We start from the raw sequence: 17,981 nt of genomic DNA, 5'->3' as shown, positions 1-17,981 counted from the left end.
TCAGCAAGCCTTAGACACCAGTTCCAGAGAGGCACTTTGCTATTGGAAATGCTTCCTCAAATCAGTGCAAGCAATTTGTGCAATGCAGTTTTGTCACTCAGATTTGCTATTCTATTTGTAAGGATCTATACCCTGGAACAACAATGAATCTATTACTGTATTTCATTGAATACAAGACCATCAGATTTAAGATACGTTGCTGTTATACGTACCACTAAAAAAGGCAAACTCCTTCACACATCCTGATTTCAGAGATGTTAAAATTTGAAGATATGCATCTTAAAAACAGATGAAATAGTAATTACCTTTTACCTTTATTGATTCCTTCTTCCTCTTCTAAATTATTTCTAAACGGGTGAAAAAAAATTTTTTTTTTTTTTTGTCTGCACCTCACAGCTTGTGGGATCTTAGCTCCCCCACCAAGGATTGAATGGGCACCCTCGGCATTGAAAGGGCAGAGTCCTAACCACTGGACTGCTGGGGAATTCCCTGGGTGAAATTTTTGTGTGTGTGTGTGTGTGTGTGGTACGCGGGCCTCCCTCTGTTGTGGCCTCTCCCGTTGCGGAGCACAGGCTCCGGCCGCGCAGGCCCAGCGGCCGTGGCTCACGGGCCCAGCCGCTCCGCGGCATGTGGGATCCTCCCAGACCGGGGCGCGAACCCGGTTCCCCTGCATCGGCAGGCGGACGCGCAACCACTGCGCCACCAGGGAAGCCCCTGGGTGAAATTTTTAAATGTTCTTTTTGCTTATCTGTATTTTCTGATTTTTCTTTAAGAATATATTTGTTATTTATAATATGAATATTAACATAACTAATATCTGACAACTGACAAAAACAAATTCTCCCAAGTTATTTTTAAATTTCAACATTAAAAAAAATGACACATCTGGGACTTCCCTGGTGGCGCAGTGGTTAAGAATCCGCCTGCCAATGCAGGGGACACGGGTTCAAGCCCTGGTCCAGGAAGATCCCACATGCCGCAGAGCAACTAAACCCGCCTGCCACAACTATTGAGCCTGCACTCTAGAGCCCGCGTGCCACAACTACTGAAGCCCGCGCGCCTAGAGCCCGTGCTCCGCAACAAGAGAAGCCACCGCAATGAGAAGCCCGCACACTGCAATGAAGAGTAGCCCCCGCTCGCCGCAACTAGAGAAAGCCCGAGCACAGCAGCGAAGATCCAATGCAGCCAAAAATAAATAAATTTATTTAAAAAAATGGTTTCTTTAAAAAAATGACACATCTGGTTATTTAAATATATGATGCAATCTTTCTGTTTCTAACATGAATTTCAAGCAATAACAGTTCTCCAAAAAGGTAAACACTGATATTTAAAATCACATTTAAAATAATGGTCTATACTTACAGGAAAAGATTTGAGGAGATTGTAGTGTTACAGACTTTTAGACACAAAGAAGGGCCCATCGAATGAAACCTCTTCTAAAGCAAACGTGAGGGAAGGCATATTTATAAATATTCTTGTAATTTCTATAACAGATCAATTCCCTATGAGTAATTTAATAACCACAGTAACTATGAGTTTAGGGACAGCTGCTATGAGTGAGGGTGAGAGTCAGGCTTTGCCTTTCATATACCCTGTAGAATTCTCAGGTGGGGTGACCATATGTCACAAAAGAAATCCCTCAAAATGATACTGGAAATAATGGAAGTAGGTGGAAATATTTTTCAGTCTGAGGCCATCTCATATTCACTTCATCTCCAGACTCTTCAAGACCCTCTATGAACTGGTGTGTCAGCCCAGAGGCTCTTTCTCCTGAGCAGAATGAAAGGTTCAGGAGGGTTGAACTTGCACTAGTAGCCCACCACAGGGAGCAAGACACTACTGAGAAGCTGGTATAAGGCTTGCTTGGCTTGGTATAAGAGCATCATCAGTCATATTGCCTTTAGGGATTTCAGCTCTACTGTTGCAGTCTTACAGCTGGTGCAAGCCTATGCCTTCTGCATAAAAGGAAACAGGGCAGAGAGCTGTTCTTTCTTTTTTCCTGCCTTCATATAATTCCTCTTTACTCACCATTACTCTGCCAAGTAGCTTCTTTCTTATAACAGCTATTTAGGCCAATAAAAAGCCAATCTGAATATGTTAATTATTTTAATATGAAGATTAAAGATTTTGGAGTTGAAAAACATGGAGACTATAGTTTTTCCTAGAAAAGAATTTGTCTTTTTTTTTTTTAACTAATGGTTACCAGACCCCTGCCAACAGCTTCCAGAAAAATTACACAGAACATAAATCATTTGTGAAAGGAAATCTAGTTTTGTAAATATTTGGAATAGATAAAATGAAAGTAGTTAGGTGGAAAAAACAGGAATTTGTAGACTAAAAGAGAAACAGAAGTAATTCTGTAACAAAGCCTATTTCTTAGCAGAAATTACTATAAAGCAAGGATTTTTCCCTTAACATTATTTCCTTGGAAACATATCACCTTAAGTCTCAATATGTTTATCAATAAAAACATTGTTTGTTTCAGCATTTTAGGGATAAACCAAGGGTAAGTAGGTCTTCACATAAATGTTTATATGTTTAAAGCAAATATTTATCCTTTTGCATACCACTTTTCTCCCTGTCAGTATTCTTTCACATTAAAAAAAAGTAGTTGTATGGATTTTATCACTTGCATTATACCATGACTTACTTAATGTCTAACCCTATTTTTGTTTCCAATATATCACTTTTTCATTAAAAAAAAAAAAAAAAGAACTCTGATGACTATCCACATAGATAGTTCTTTGACCCAAACTGTATTTTCTGATTTTTCTTTAAGAATATATTTGTTATTTATAATATGAATATTAACATAACTAATATCTGACAACTGACAAAAACAAATTCTCCCAAGTTATTTTTAAATTTCAACATTAAAAAAAATGACACATCTGGGACTTCCCTGGTGGCGCAGTGGTTAAGAATCCGCCTGCCAATGCAGGGGACACGGGTTCAAGCCCTGGTCCAGGAAGATCCCACATGCCGCAGAGCAACTAAACCCGCCTGCCACAACTATTGAGCCTGCACTCTAGAGCCCGCGTGCCACAACTACTGAAGCCCGCGCGCCTAGAGCCCGTGCTCCGCAACAAGAGAAGCCACCGCAATGAGAAGCCCGCACACTGCAATGAAGAGTAGCCCCCGCTCGCCGCAACTAGAGAAAGCCCGAGCACAGCAGCGAAGATCCAATGCAGCCAAAAATAAATAAATTTATTTAAAAAAATGGTTTCTTTAAAAAAATGACACATCTGGTTATTTAAATATATGATGCAATCTTTCTGTTTCTAACATGAATTTCAAGCAATAACAGTTCTCCAAAAAGGTAAACACTGATATTTAAAATCACATTTAAAATAATGGTCTATACTTACAGGAAAAGATTTGAGGAGATTGTAGTGTTACAGACTTTTAGACACAAAGAAGGGCCCATCGAATGAAACCTCTTCTAAAGCAAACGTGAGGGAAGGCATATTTATAAATATTCTTGTAATTTCTATAACAGATCAATTCCCTATGAGTAATTTAATAACCACAGTAACTATGAGTTTAGGGACAGCTGCTATGAGTGAGGGTGAGAGTCAGGCTTTGCCTTTCATATACCCTGTAGAATTCTCAGGTGGGGTGACCATATGTCACAAAAGAAATCCCTCAAAATGATACTGGAAATAATGGAAGTAGGTGGAAATATTTTTCAGTCTGAGGCCATCTCATATTCACTTCATCTCCAGACTCTTCAAGACCCTCTATGAACTGGTGTGTCAGCCCAGAGGCTCTTTCTCCTGAGCAGAATGAAAGGTTCAGGAGGGTTGAACTTGCACTAGTAGCCCACCACAGGGAGCAAGACACTACTGAGAAGCTGGTATAAGGCTTGCTTGGCTTGGTATAAGAGCATCATCAGTCATATTGCCTTTAGGGATTTCAGCTCTACTGTTGCAGTCTTACAGCTGGTGCAAGCCTATGCCTTCTGCATAAAAGGAAACAGGGCAGAGAGCTGTTCTTTCTTTTTTCCTGCCTTCATATAATTCCTCTTTACTCACCATTACTCTGCCAAGTAGCTTCTTTCTTATAACAGCTATTTAGGCCAATAAAAAGCCAATCTGAATATGTTAATTATTTTAATATGAAGATTAAAGATTTTGGAGTTGAAAAACATGGAGACTATAGTTTTTCCTAGAAAAGAATTTGTCTTTTTTTTTTTTAACTAATGGTTACCAGACCCCTGCCAACAGCTTCCAGAAAAATTACACAGAACATAAATCATTTGTGAAAGGAAATCTAGTTTTGTAAATATTTGGAATAGATAAAATGAAAGTAGTTAGGTGGAAAAAACAGGAATTTGTAGACTAAAAGAGAAACAGAAGTAATTCTGTAACAAAGCCTATTTCTTAGCAGAAATTACTATAAAGCAAGGATTTTTCCCTTAACATTATTTCCTTGGAAACATATCACCTTAAGTCTCAATATGTTTATCAATAAAAACATTGTTTGTTTCAGCATTTTAGGGATAAACCAAGGGTAAGTAGGTCTTCACATAAATGTTTATATGTTTAAAGCAAATATTTATCCTTTTGCATACCACTTTTCTCCCTGTCAGTATTCTTTCACATTAAAAAAAAGTAGTTGTATGGATTTTATCACTTGCATTATACCATGACTTACTTAATGTCTAACCCTATTTTTGTTTCCAATATATCACTTTTTCATTAAAAAAAAAAAAAAAAGAACTCTGATGACTATCCACATAGATAGTTCTTTGACCCAAACACATAGTTGCAATCCCAAATCTACATTTTACTATCTGTGACACCAAGAAAGTCAGTTAACTTTGTTCAGTCTGTTTCTTTATCTGAAAATGGGAATACAGTGACCATGTATATATAAAATTTACATCTCAAACACTCATATGCATGCTGTTCACATTGTTAGACCTTCTGAAAGTTTGCAGTTAAAAACATGGGCTTTGAAGCAAGACTAACTGCATATAAATCTCAGTTTTGCCATTTACTAGCTGTGACCCTGTTAATGTTGCTTAACCTCTCTGTGTCTCAGTTTCCTCGTGTAAAATGGAGATTACAGTACTGCCTTCTTCTATGGGCTGTTGTAAAGACTGGGAAAGAACTGGCTATTGAGCAGTAATAGTACAACAGAAGAGGTTACAGGTGGATTTTTAAATAGTGATTGTTTATTCTATTCCATTAAAAATAAACACACCAAACTTATATCTGTCCCTCTTTCTCATCTCAGGGTAGAAATGTAGTCTCAATACTTTAAGTACTTAAAAATTTAACCCACTAATTTGTGACATACATTGAATAACTATTTGTTGTGAACATTTTGTAAATAGCAGGATCCCTACATCAATTGCTATCCTTATGAAGAATGAATAAAATTCATAATTTTGTCAGGATGAAAAAATCTCCAATTTAATGTGCTACAGTCTCCAACAAAGGCAGCAACCATTACCACTGGATTGAGAACAGAGGTGTTAGTAAGACAGAATCTACTGGCTTGAAAACAAGGTGGAGTAACTGGTGCCAGACCAGTTCTTCTGCCATAAACAACTAGAAAACGACAAAAATACGAAACTTTTCAGATACTAAACAACAGCCAGTGCAGTACTGTGATCCTCGAGAGCGGGGAAACAAATGAGATAAGCCCTGTATCACCTCAGCTGGAGGATGCTACACAGGGTCAGGGAACCCAAGCAGAGGTTGGTTATCTCACTGAGCTAAAGAGATAGAGATGGTTGGTTAGGAAGGCTGAGGAAGCTGAAATTTGTGGGGCACAGTACCAGAACACACACACACACACACACACACACACACACACACAGAGTTCTAGAAACCTGGATAGGGGTACCCTTGAGTATTCAGCTGAGTATTAAACTCTATGTGGGGAGGATGAGACTCTACAGGGCCAGGAAGGTCAATTTCTGGCTAAAGAATAACTACTGGGGGTCAATTTCTGGCTAAAGAATAACTACTGGGGAGCTGTAAACTGAACAACTGCTGCAGCTTGCATGAGACTAGGGGACATTCAAGTTCTAAAAAGCCAGGGATGCCTCACCAAACCTGCAGGGCATTTAGTATAAAGACTTCAGAAAGATCACTCCCTAGGAGTAAGAATAAATTGGCCCAAGAGTTGAGGTAACTCTAGACCTGAACTGTCCAATACAGTAGCCACTAGCAAATGTTGTTATTTAAATTAATTAAATTTTAAAATTTAGTTCCTTAATTGTACTAGGCACATTTCAAGTGTTTAGTAGCCAAATGTGACTAGTGGCTACCATACTGAAAAGTACAGATACAAAACATTTCCATTACTGCAGAAACTCCTATTGAACAGTATTGCTCTAGATTCACCTGAACAAAACTTCAAAATAAAGCCTCCAAAAGTTTGGGCTGATTCACTTGTAAATTAATATACTCAAAACAAAAAACCCAAAACCCTCAACATTTTTAAAAGGAAGACAACAAAACACAGACAGTAAACAATATACTATTTCAATGTTTATCATCCAATCAAGAAGTGAAGAAGGAAAGTGTGATCCAAAACCAGTCAACAGAAACATGATACAAATGATGAAATTAATAGATAAGGACTTTATCACAGCTACTATAAATATGTTCAAAGACTTAAAAGAAAAATTAACATAAAGAGAAGAAAAGTAGAAACATTTAAAAAGAACCAAATGGAACTTCTAGAGGTGAAAAATACAATACATTAAATAAAAAAATATAATGGATATGCTTAACAGCAGATTAGACCCTGCAGAAGAAAAGAAAAATGAATCTGAAAACAAGGCAATGGAAACTATCCAAACTGAAGCAAAAGAGAGAGAAAGTAGCTTAAAAACTGAACCAGAGCCTCAGTGAGCTGTGGGGCAATATTAGGCAGTCTCACATACATGTAACTGGAATCACAGAAAGAGAAGAAAGAGGAAGGAGAAAAAATAATGACTAAAAAATATATCAAATAGATAAACATATAAATCTACATATCCAAGAAACTAAAAAAACTCCAAGTAGGAAAAATACAAAACCAAAGCATATCAAAACCAAATTGCTAAAAACTAATGATAAAAGAGAAAATCTTAAAATAAGCTACAAAAGAAAGACATTTATGAGACAAAGGGAAATACTATTGAGTTCTAATCAGAAACAATGCAAGGTACAAAACAATGGAATGACTTTAATACACTAAAAGAAAATAAAAACTGTCAATTTAGAATATCCAGTGGAAACATCCTTTAAAAATGAAGGCATAATGACATTTTCAGACAAAAAAAAAAAATAGATGTTTCTGTCACAAGCAAACCTCTATTACAAGAACATTAAAGGAAGTATTAAATACTTTAGGTTGAAAAAATGATACAATATGGAAACTTGAATCTACATAAAGGAATGAATAGTGCCAAAAATATCAGAATGAAGGACTTCATTGCAGGGAAAAATGTTAGACTTTGCGACACTGCTAGGTACTCAATGCCCTTTGATTTTATGTCTACCCACTCCCAGCTCCTTGAGCCCATGAGGAGCTTCATCACGTTGTGCACTGAAACTACTGCTATAGATTTTGAGGGTTATCATCACTGTACCCCACCAGAAGGACTTCTCAAGCTTTTCAAAGATGTCAGTTACCACTAAATAGAGGAGAAGTACAGCCTGAAATGCAAGAGGACTATTGTGACCATATGCAGCCCTCAGATTAATAGTACTACCTGGGAGACAGATGATGCCTCATTCCCTCCCTACTCCCACCTGACAAAGAGCCTTTGCCCACCAAACCTTCCATGTCTTGCACCACTGTCCTGGCTTCCCTGGCCTGGGATTTGAAGCAGTATGTCAACAATGGCCCTTCTCCACTGAAGCTGAATCTGGTGGAGTGGACAATCAGAAAGTCATGCATGAGGTTAACTCGTTTCTGAGAAGGTCACATCAAAGAGTCCCCTGGAGTGAAGTACTGAAGGGTATCATTCTCAACCAATCTCAGAGAAGAAGAGAAAGAAACCATACTGACAATAGACAAAGCACAAGCTGTACCAAAATCTGATATTTCAGAACTTTTCCCAAGTACATTGTTTATGAATGACTATTGTTCTGTGACAATCTCTCTCATTTCAACAGGCACCAGGGGTGTTTATTTGGAGCAAATTAGCTTAGGCTTGAGTTGTTTACAGAGCCTTAATATTGGAAAAATAGACAAACTCAGTTGTGAAAAGTATTGTGTTACATGTTTGAATTTATATATTTTTCTACGTCAAATTATAAATTACCATTGTTTGTGAAGGATTACATTGAAAAAAGATTTTAAAAAAAAGCTCTGGATGCGTTTAACAAGCTTAACCCTGTTTTTGTAGTTTAGACAAGTTAATGGTTATTTATTGTGCACTATTTATTAATTCAGTGATGAGAACTCAAGCCCCCAAAAGGTTGCAGCTCAAGTCCTTTTCAGTGCCACTTCTTTGCTAACAGCCCTGCTTAAGAGCCCTTTTGGTAGCTGTCCTGTTGTTGTACTACATGTTGTAAATTGCTAAGTGTGGTAATTACAAAAGCATTTTTAAAGTTGTTTTTTTTTAAACTAATAAAATACAGACAAAAATTAAAGCTTGAAAATGCAGTCTTCAAACATGTTGACTCAAAGACGTTAGGAATTATATTATCCCACTCTAATCATATAGTCCCTTAGGTGAAAATCTAGTACACATGACTTTTCCAAAATGGTGAAGAAATCAGCTCTAATATACAGTTATAGCTGCGGGAGGTACTATAACAGATCTGAATACTTGGACTATAAAAAAGAGGTGAAACAAATGGCAGAATAGGACTAGAGGTCTCTGCGATGATACCTTGGGAGAGATAAAGGACACTGAGGCAATGCAAACCTGAACCTTGGAACCGTACTCTAGCATCTGAGAGAAGAGAGAGAGAGCTGTCCACAATTGCTCTCCGATGAAGTCATCTTGACTGGAAGAAAATTTAATTACTCACTGAGTACTGGAGAAAGAAAAGGACTGAGAAATATCTGAGTGAGTTAAAACAGTTTCCCAAAGATTTTTCTGTCTCAGGTATCCAAGTCATTCTGCATCTCTGGGGCCACACTTGGACAAGAGGTGAAGGAGTGAACAATTCTGAGTCTACGCTATTAAACGGAATTGAGTATTTGGATATAGATCTAAGCATACATACAACAGCATTTAGGAATATCTATTATTACACATATACCTTGTGGACAAGGGCAGATAAATACAAATTTTAAATTACCCATCATTAATAATTTATGTAAAGTATGACTAGTATTTTTAAATTTAGTGTGCTTATTTGTATGTGCCAAATGTATGTATAAATAAAAAAGAAAAATGGTTTTCATGACATAATTCAGGAGCTCAATCCCCTAACCCTGTTTCTCTCTTTAGAGTCTCAGCCTAATAAAGCGAAAATTCTTCTGTCAAGGAATATTTCAGTAATACACTCTATGTACATATATATGATGGTGTGATATTCATGTTAAAGATAAAATTCCACAATAGACTTCAAAATTATTTTATAATTTTTATACAGATAGACCTGGAAATGGAATAGAGCTAATGGTCAGTTCTTTATTGGGGAATTATAAAGTTTGTTCTAAAAGTGCTATGAACCCAACTGGGAAAAATGGCAGGCAGAATACAGTTATACATAACAACCCATTTCTTCTTTGAGAGTCTGGCTCCACACTCCTCTGGAGTTTGGTATTTATAAATGGTCTCGATTTGGTTTCAAGTACTTGTGAATTCCATGTATACCATATATAACTACGTTCAAACTTAAGTACAAAAGAAATCCCAAGATAAAAAATCTAAATACAGTTTAAAGTAAATTCAACAGTGCTTCATTGTTAGAAAGTTACCATATTCAAAAGCAAGTAAAGACTTGAGAGTCAGTCTTAATGGATATTGAAAAAATTGCCCATGTCACTAAATTCTTTTTTAGCTTTCTACGGGAACAAAACCATGGCCATTTCATAATGATCCAGTTATATTACATACAAAAAACAGGAACCTAAATTTTTTTGAAGTTTTATTTAAAATTATAAATTAGCAATACATTTGTGGCAAAAGCTTAGTGTAAATATATCTTTAATAACTACTGGATGTAGATATATACTTTTCAAAGTACACATAAGATAAAAATACAATGAAAGTTTTGGTCTTAGAAACAGATCAACTTTCTAAAATATTTAAATTACTAAATACATTCTCCCCTACCCATACATTTTCACCTCTCACTAGACCATGTGATATACACAATATAAATATATTTGACTTTGACAGCCCCATTTTCTTTTCATAATTTAAACTATACATACTAATGAATAATTTTTATTTTAATCAACATTAAAAATTTTAAAGTATGACTACACTGCTTTTGAGTCTATTTAAAAATATTTTTGAAGAATACAAAAAGATTGAGTAAATAGATTTAAGTGAAGACTTGACATAAAGTATGGTACAGGTCCTCAAACCTTAGAGACATATGGTTACTGTAACATGGTCTCCTCCAGAAAGTAGCCTCCCAGTATATGCCACATACTCCACCCAGCAATCAACATGATTATAATGGGAATTTGATTTGTAACTGTTTCAAAATGTTCTAAGATGAATATTCTTTTTACAGTGTCAACTTTATAACACACCAAGAAACAATTTAGACCTAACAATAGCAGTAGCAATGCCTAAGCTTGAAAATATTGCCAAATTGTTTAATTAAACTACATTTTCTAGTTCTACAAGTTGAACTGCCAGGATGAAATAGTAAGTTATTATATCACCCTTTTTCAATGTATGAAAGAGAGAAGAGAAAAAAAGAGGGGAGGTTATGAGGTCACCAAAATGTTATGAGATCACCAAAAGGTACTCTGTGCTCAGACCAGAGGCGATGCCTGCTAGATTAGTAATCAAAAATGAATTTAATCTTGCCCGGATGGGAGTAGAAGCCAAAATGGTAAATAAATGACAGAGCGTAGGTTAGTATGATAGCACTGGGTTGCTAAGAAATCTATTAGAATGAAACAACAACCAAGCAAGTTCTGCTTACAGAAGCTGCTCCTGTTATGTGTTCTTGCCAATCACTAGTGTGCCTCTGCCAAGTCAATGTCACCTTTAATTTATTCACATTCAAGTCTGCTGCAAACAGACTTTGATCAATCACAATAATGAAAATGTAGACTGAGTTTTGTTGTTTTGACATGCTTTCTTGAACTTTTCTCCTTCATTTTTTCAAAACACTTCTAATTGCAAGAAGTTGATCTCAATGGTTACTGTTATTTGAGGGAACAATTGTTAAGGTTTGTTTATATTCCTTGCTGGCTAGGAATTTCTGGCACTGAGTTTTCTTTCTTTGAACTTGAGCCAGATTAATTATTAAATTTCAAAATGTCACTAAAATGAACTAATCACAGAGCTCAAGTCATTAATAGTTTGCAGGTGGTATTTCCCTTAATAAAACAAATGAACTTCCATATATATATATATTAAAAAAAAGACCTTTGAGCATAAAGACACCATCATTTAATTGAAAAAGGAATTTAGCAGTTAAACATTAATAAAAAAATAATTAGAGTCATTTAATATTCGTCCTATTTAACTGAACTGCCCTGGTGGGAGACAAAGAAAACCTTGCTCCCTTGTGTGAGAAGGGGCAAGACCATAATCCCTGGCAGAGAAGGCAATGTCAGGTCCCCATGGCTTTCCGGGTATGGACTTTGAGAGTGGGAAAGAAATGGCAGAGCGGCTGGAGCCCTGGAGGAAAAAGAAGGTACCATCTGTGAATGACTGCTAACATTTATTGATCTGTTATGTGCCAGCTGCTGTAGGGAGAAAAAGAGTTCTTCTCTCCTAGGTTGAGAAAGGGAAGTAGAGGAGTTGGGCAAGAAGGTGAGACACAGAGTTAGAGAAGCTGAAGCTCCCGCTATACAGAATCTGCCCTAGAGATTCAAAAATGTCATGGCCGGAGGTTTCCCTCCCCAGGACCTAATGCAGGGATACTGTCCCCCGATGAAAGGGACAACAGGACCTGGAGCCCTGAAAGATATACTCATTCATTCATGCATTTTTCATTCAATAAATATATACTGAGCACCTACAGTTCAAGGCCCTGGGGATACAGAGGATAAAACCTGGCTCTGACTCTTATGAAGCTTCCTTGTGGGTAGAGAGGAGGACAGGCAAAGGAGGTGACTTTTGGAGGATCAAGGTAGGGAAGAGCTGAGTTAGCACTAATGGCCAAGTACCAGGCTAATGCTTATGGGTTCTTTCCTATTTTCTCATTCACTCATTCATTGGTTCATTCACACATTGAGAGCCCACTGTGTGCCAAGGATAAAGAGTTAAAAGAAACCATTTTTACCCTGTTCTTAAGGAACTCACAATTAGGAAAGAGAGACGGGTAAAAAATTAATTAAATTTACAATATGATAAGTTCTGTGATAATATCAAGTAAAGAATGTTACGAGACTGCAGAAGAAAAGTTGGTGTTCCTATTATTATCCACAGGGTGGGGAGTAGGGGGTTAGAAATGACTTCCTAGAGAAGATGATGCCTGAGTCTTAACAACAGGAATTAACCAGAAAACTGAGAAGAGGGGGCATTCTGGGAAGAGGTAAATGCATGCTCAGAGGTATGAAGGAGTAAAGCAGCACAGCAAATTCAGGATACTGTAGCAGTTCATACGGCATGAAGAGGTCAGAACACACTGAATCTCATAATGCAATGTTAGGACATTTAGATTTTTTTTTTTTTTTTTTTTTTTTGTGGTATGCCGGCCTCTCACTGTTGTGGCCTCTCCCATTGCGGAGCACAGGCTCCGGACGCACAGGCTCAGTGGCCATGGCTCACGGGCCCAGCCGCTCCGCGGCATGTGGGATCTTCCCGGACCGGGGCACGAACCCGTGTCCCCTGCATCGGCAGGTGGATTCTCAACCACTGCGCAACCAGGGAAGCCCGGACATTTAGATTTTATCCTGAAATATTCTGACTTCGAAGCAAGACTAGGATTTCCAGATAGAAGAGTAGAACGATCAGTTAATTTGAATTTCAGATAAACAAAAAATTCTTTAGTATAAGTATGTTCTAAATATTGCATGGGACATACTCACACTTATAATTATTGTTTGAAATTTAAATTTAACTAGGTGCCCTGTATTTTTATTTGTAAAATCTGGCAACCAGAGCAAGAGACTTAGCATTAAAAAAATGACTCTGGCAACTGTAGAAACTGAATTGGAGGGAGGCAAGACTGGACTAGAGAAATCAGTTTGGGTGCTACTGAAGAAATGCAAGTGAGAAATCATTAGGGCAGGAACTAAGGCAATGGTAGTGGGATGGAGAGAAAAAGATAGACTGTTGAGACATTCAGAAGGAGAAAGGTCTTGGTCACCAAGTATGTGGAAGTGAAGGAGACCAGAACATTCCCCAAGTTTCTGATGAACAATGATGGATAATGCCATTAACCATAGTAGGAAACAGAGAAAAAGAGGAGTTCCATCTTAGACATACTGAATTTGAGATGTCTATAAAATATCCAAGTATTCTGTATCGAACTGTTAGCTCCTTCTTCTTAGCCAAACCTCCAATTACTGAAGCGCTTCAGGACTCAATTCTAGGCCCTCTTCTTTGCCTGTACTTTCTCCCTAGGTAATTATTTCTATATATGCTGAAGAATTTCAAACTTATACTTTCAGGCCTGACCACTCTCCAAGCTCCAGAATCATATAGCCAACTATCTAATTGAAGAGTCTCCACTTGGATGCCTAATGGACATTTTAAATTAAATATATCCAAGACCAATGAGGCTCAGAGGACTAGCTCAGGGTCACACAATTAGCCTAGACTTGAAATGGAAGCTTCTGTCTCCACAGCGTTCTTTCCTCTACTCATACTGCTTTGCACAGTTCTCAGTAGGCCCCCCGCAGTGCTCAGCATACAGCTGGGCTCAGTAGAGTCTGCCTCACTGCATTGTTCCCCTGACACCTGGCAGCTGTGCCTTGTTGCAGTCAGGCCTCACCCTATTCCCATTCTTCACACGCTGAGATCCAGACAAGCTCCAAGGTGACGTCCCACTGCACATACACAGAGAGGGGCCATCCAGCTAACGAGCAGCTCTGAAAGTTAACTACCATACTCTTAAAGTAGACTCTTTGACATATCAAAGGCAAACCTGGGCAGGATCTGGGGAAGAGGAAGAGGCTACTGGGATGTCCTCATGGTGGGAAGCAGCACTTCTGCCAGCAGTAGCTAAATCAGCCTCCCTTACACAACTATATTTACTAAAACTATTCCTACTTTCCTTTACCACCTACATCCACCTAGCACTAAATCCTATTAATTCTTCCTCAAAAATGTATCTTGAATTGTGTGGTTCTCTCCATCTTCATTGCCAACAACATTTCTTGCCTAGATTACAATCGCTTCCTAATAGGTCTCCTTGGTCCTCTATGATCTAAAGTCCACGTAGCAACCCCTGACCTTTCATGCCACTTCCCACTAACAATTCTTTAACGGATCCTTAGAACAAATCCCAAACTTGCCCATGACAGACATGGAGATACTCTGATTAGCTCCCCCTTCAAGAAAGGACTTGCTTCAGGTACAGGGAGTGTGGTGGGCAAACAGCCTACACTGTATAGCCATACCATGGCTTATTAACAGATAGACATTTGGGTTTTTTTTTAGACTCTCACTATGTCATATTCACTATTTCTTTTACAGATAGTGAATTGTGCCAAATCATGGATTTTTACCAGATAATTCTGAGTAGATTTCTAGAAGTTGGATTGCTAAGGCACAGGGTAAGTGCATATATATATATTCTGCTATCTCAAAGAGAATGGGTTTTTGACTGCCCTTTCTACCTCCCTCCTCTCCTCCTTCTTCCCCCCATTACTCAGTGCCTAGAATGTCTAGCACATAGTAGGTGTTCAATATATATTTGTTGAATTAATGAATTTGGCTCTGCATATGCACTTTACTAACTGCTGAAAGATCAGATTAAATTTGTATTTTGCAATTGTGTTATAAGTCCAAATCTAAACTTCAATACCTAGTTATAAGTCCAAATCTAAACTTTAATAGCTAGTAATCAATGATAAATCATATTCCATTAATAAAACAAATTCTGATTCTAAGTGACTTAAAGCCCTTCTCTTCATATGCTGGAAAAGTCTTAGTAACTTGAAAACTGAAAAAAGACAGGTACAAATTTATTTATACTCCTGCGAGCTTACACTAGTTTTTGAAAAAATCAATGTAGTAAAGTTGACTAAGTTTGATCTTTTGAAAATTGAGAAAAAATTATTTCTCTGTTTTTCTTCGTGTACCTTTTACCTGTCAACCAGTAAGTATTTGACTTAAAATATATCCCCACTCAAATACAAAGTTCCTAACTTAGGAAGGCGTTAAAGTGAGAAAGTTGAAAAATAAACCAATTATTTTGGACTTAAAACACTTTTTTTCCCTCAGAGAAATGGTTTTATAATGATGGTTATATTCCCTGCCTAGTATATATATTAAGCAATTTAACCACAGTGTAGCATATTTGCAATAAAAAATACAATGTGGTAGAATCACAGTACCTCATCCCTAGTGAGTACGACTGACTTGAGACTTGAAAACAGGCTGCTGACATCTCAGAGGGACACCTGGTACTGTTTCCCCAAAGAGGCAAGGGTACTGTAGGGAGGCATATGGGTAAGTGACCCCCAGTTCAAATGGAGCTCTCCAGTCTGCACACCTCCAGAGTGTCCAAGCATCGTCCTTCCTATTGTGGGACTGGAGAAGGTAGAAATAAGAGGATAGGCTTGGGAAAGGGTAGGTAGTGGTAGAGAGTGGGAGAAGGTGACCACATGGCCAACTAGAAATGCAGCAGTCAGATAAACAACTGCCACGACACCAGCAATAACAACAACACCCACTTCAGGCAATGTGAGTAGCACCGACAGGCAATCGGGGCTGTCTGCAGCAATTATACCGGGAGGAGAGTGGAATTCCCAGAAGAGTAGCGGCTGATGAAACCAACCGAAATGACATGGTGGGAAGGAGAGACGATAAAAGGAAGGAACCACAGAAATATTTTTTCTCCTAAGAGAGAAATGAAAAGGCTAGAATATTAATTAGGATTGTAGAGTGAGTTCTAAAGGTCAGGCAATCAGGTGAGCAAGCAGGTGTAAATTCAACTGGGCATCAGTGGTAGCCGAGGAGCCAGGCTTCCTTTAGGTTTGGTGCCAGGAGAAAAAGAAAGGCTCAGGAATGTCCCAGCCTAATGGAGACAGGAAAATGAAGAAACAAGGTGGGGTGACAATACTTATGGGAACTGGGGGGAGGGCAGCCAAATGGTCACTGAGAAATAAGAACAAAGGCAAAAGGAAATCAAGGGCAGAGAGGCAAGGGGCTTCCTAAGGCACTCACCAACAGACCTCAGCTGGTACCTCTCTTTCACTTTCATTTACATACGCATTTGATATGACTGAGCTCCTACTCTGAGCCAGGCACTGTTATAGATCCACGAGATACAGCAGGGGGCACGAGGCAGTTCCTGCTCTCATGAGGCTTAAATTCTAGAACGAAGAGAGAAATGATAAACTAGCGAATATAAGCTAACTGGTAACTGCCTGCTATTGCCATATCCTTCTCATTTAATCAGCCTGCCCTTTGCGTTTACTAAGAAACAGGAAACTTGAAATAGTAAAGTAGCAAATGAGTAAACAGATCTTTCTTTAGCTCTTTTTGAAAGTTATTTTTTCCCCTCAAAATCATTTTTTCTATAATAATAAATCTTGAAACAAACACTGAAATTTAAATAAAAATCTATGAAGTCAAAGTGTAAATCACTTACAATTTCATATTCACTGTTTAAAAGTCTGGAGTATATAATTATACACTTTCCCCTTTAATACACATACATTTATAATATGAATATATCTCATTTACAAATGCATATTTATAATTATAAATAAGATGTGCATACTGTTTCATAAACTGATTTTTCACTTAATATTTCCAGATATCTTTTGGTGTCAACATACAGATGTATATTATCCATTTTTGAAATTAATGTATACTTTACTACTTATTCTTTACTATTTTTTACTTTTTTAAGTTAAAGTATGGGTGATTGAAAATATTATATTAGTTTCAGGTGTATAATACAGTGATTTGAGATTTTTATAGATTATGTATTCTAATAAAGTTCTTATAAAACATTGAGTATATTCCCTCAATGTGTGATGTGATGTGCATTACATCCTTGTAACTTATTTATTATTTTTTAAAAAATACTGTTCTTATATGTGTTTCTTAATATATTTTATTTATTTATTTAACATTGTTATTGGGGTATAATTGTTTTACAATGGTGTGTTAGTTTCTGCTTTATAACAAAGTGAATCAGTTACACATATACATATGTCTCCATATCTCTTCTCTCTTGCATCTCCCTCCCTCCCACCCTCCCTATCCCACCCCTCTACGTGGTCACAAAGCACCTAGCTGATCTCCCTGTGCTATGCAGCTGCTTCATGCCACTCTCTCACTTTGTCCCAGCTTACCCTTCCCCCTCCCTGTACCCTCAAGGCCATTCTCTAGTAGGTCTGTGTCTTTATTCCCATCTTGCCCCTAGGTTCTTCCTGACCATTTTTTCTTTTATCTTTTTGGATTCCGTATGTATGTGTTAGCATACAGTATTTGTTTTTCTCTTTCTGACTTACTTCACTCTGTATGACAGACTCTAGATCCATCCACCTCACTACAAATAACTCAACTTCGTTTCTTTTTATGGCTGAGTAATATTCCATTGTATACATGTGCCACATCTACTTTATCCATTCATCTGTTGATAGACACTTAGATTGCTTCCATATCCTGGCTATTGTAAACAGAGCTGCAATGAACATTTTGGTACATGACTCTTTTTGAATTATGGTTTTCTCAGGGTATATGCCCAGTAGTGGGA

At 37.6% G+C, this 17,981-nt stretch overlaps 1 protein-coding gene across 1 annotated transcript in view; it reads right to left on the bottom strand.

The window, feature by feature from the left end:
* Positions 1-17,981, bottom strand: part of NDUFAF2 (NADH:ubiquinone oxidoreductase complex assembly factor 2) — a 196,070-nt gene that overhangs the window by 899 nt on the left and 177,190 nt on the right. The window lies entirely within an intron of this gene.

This window comes from Physeter macrocephalus, chromosome 8, assembly GCF_002837175.3.
Source record: "Physeter macrocephalus isolate SW-GA chromosome 8, ASM283717v5, whole genome shotgun sequence".
In the NCBI taxonomy this organism is placed as follows: Eukaryota; Metazoa; Chordata; class Mammalia; order Artiodactyla; family Physeteridae; genus Physeter; species Physeter macrocephalus.
This window is presented reverse-complemented; position numbering and strand designations above follow the sequence as displayed.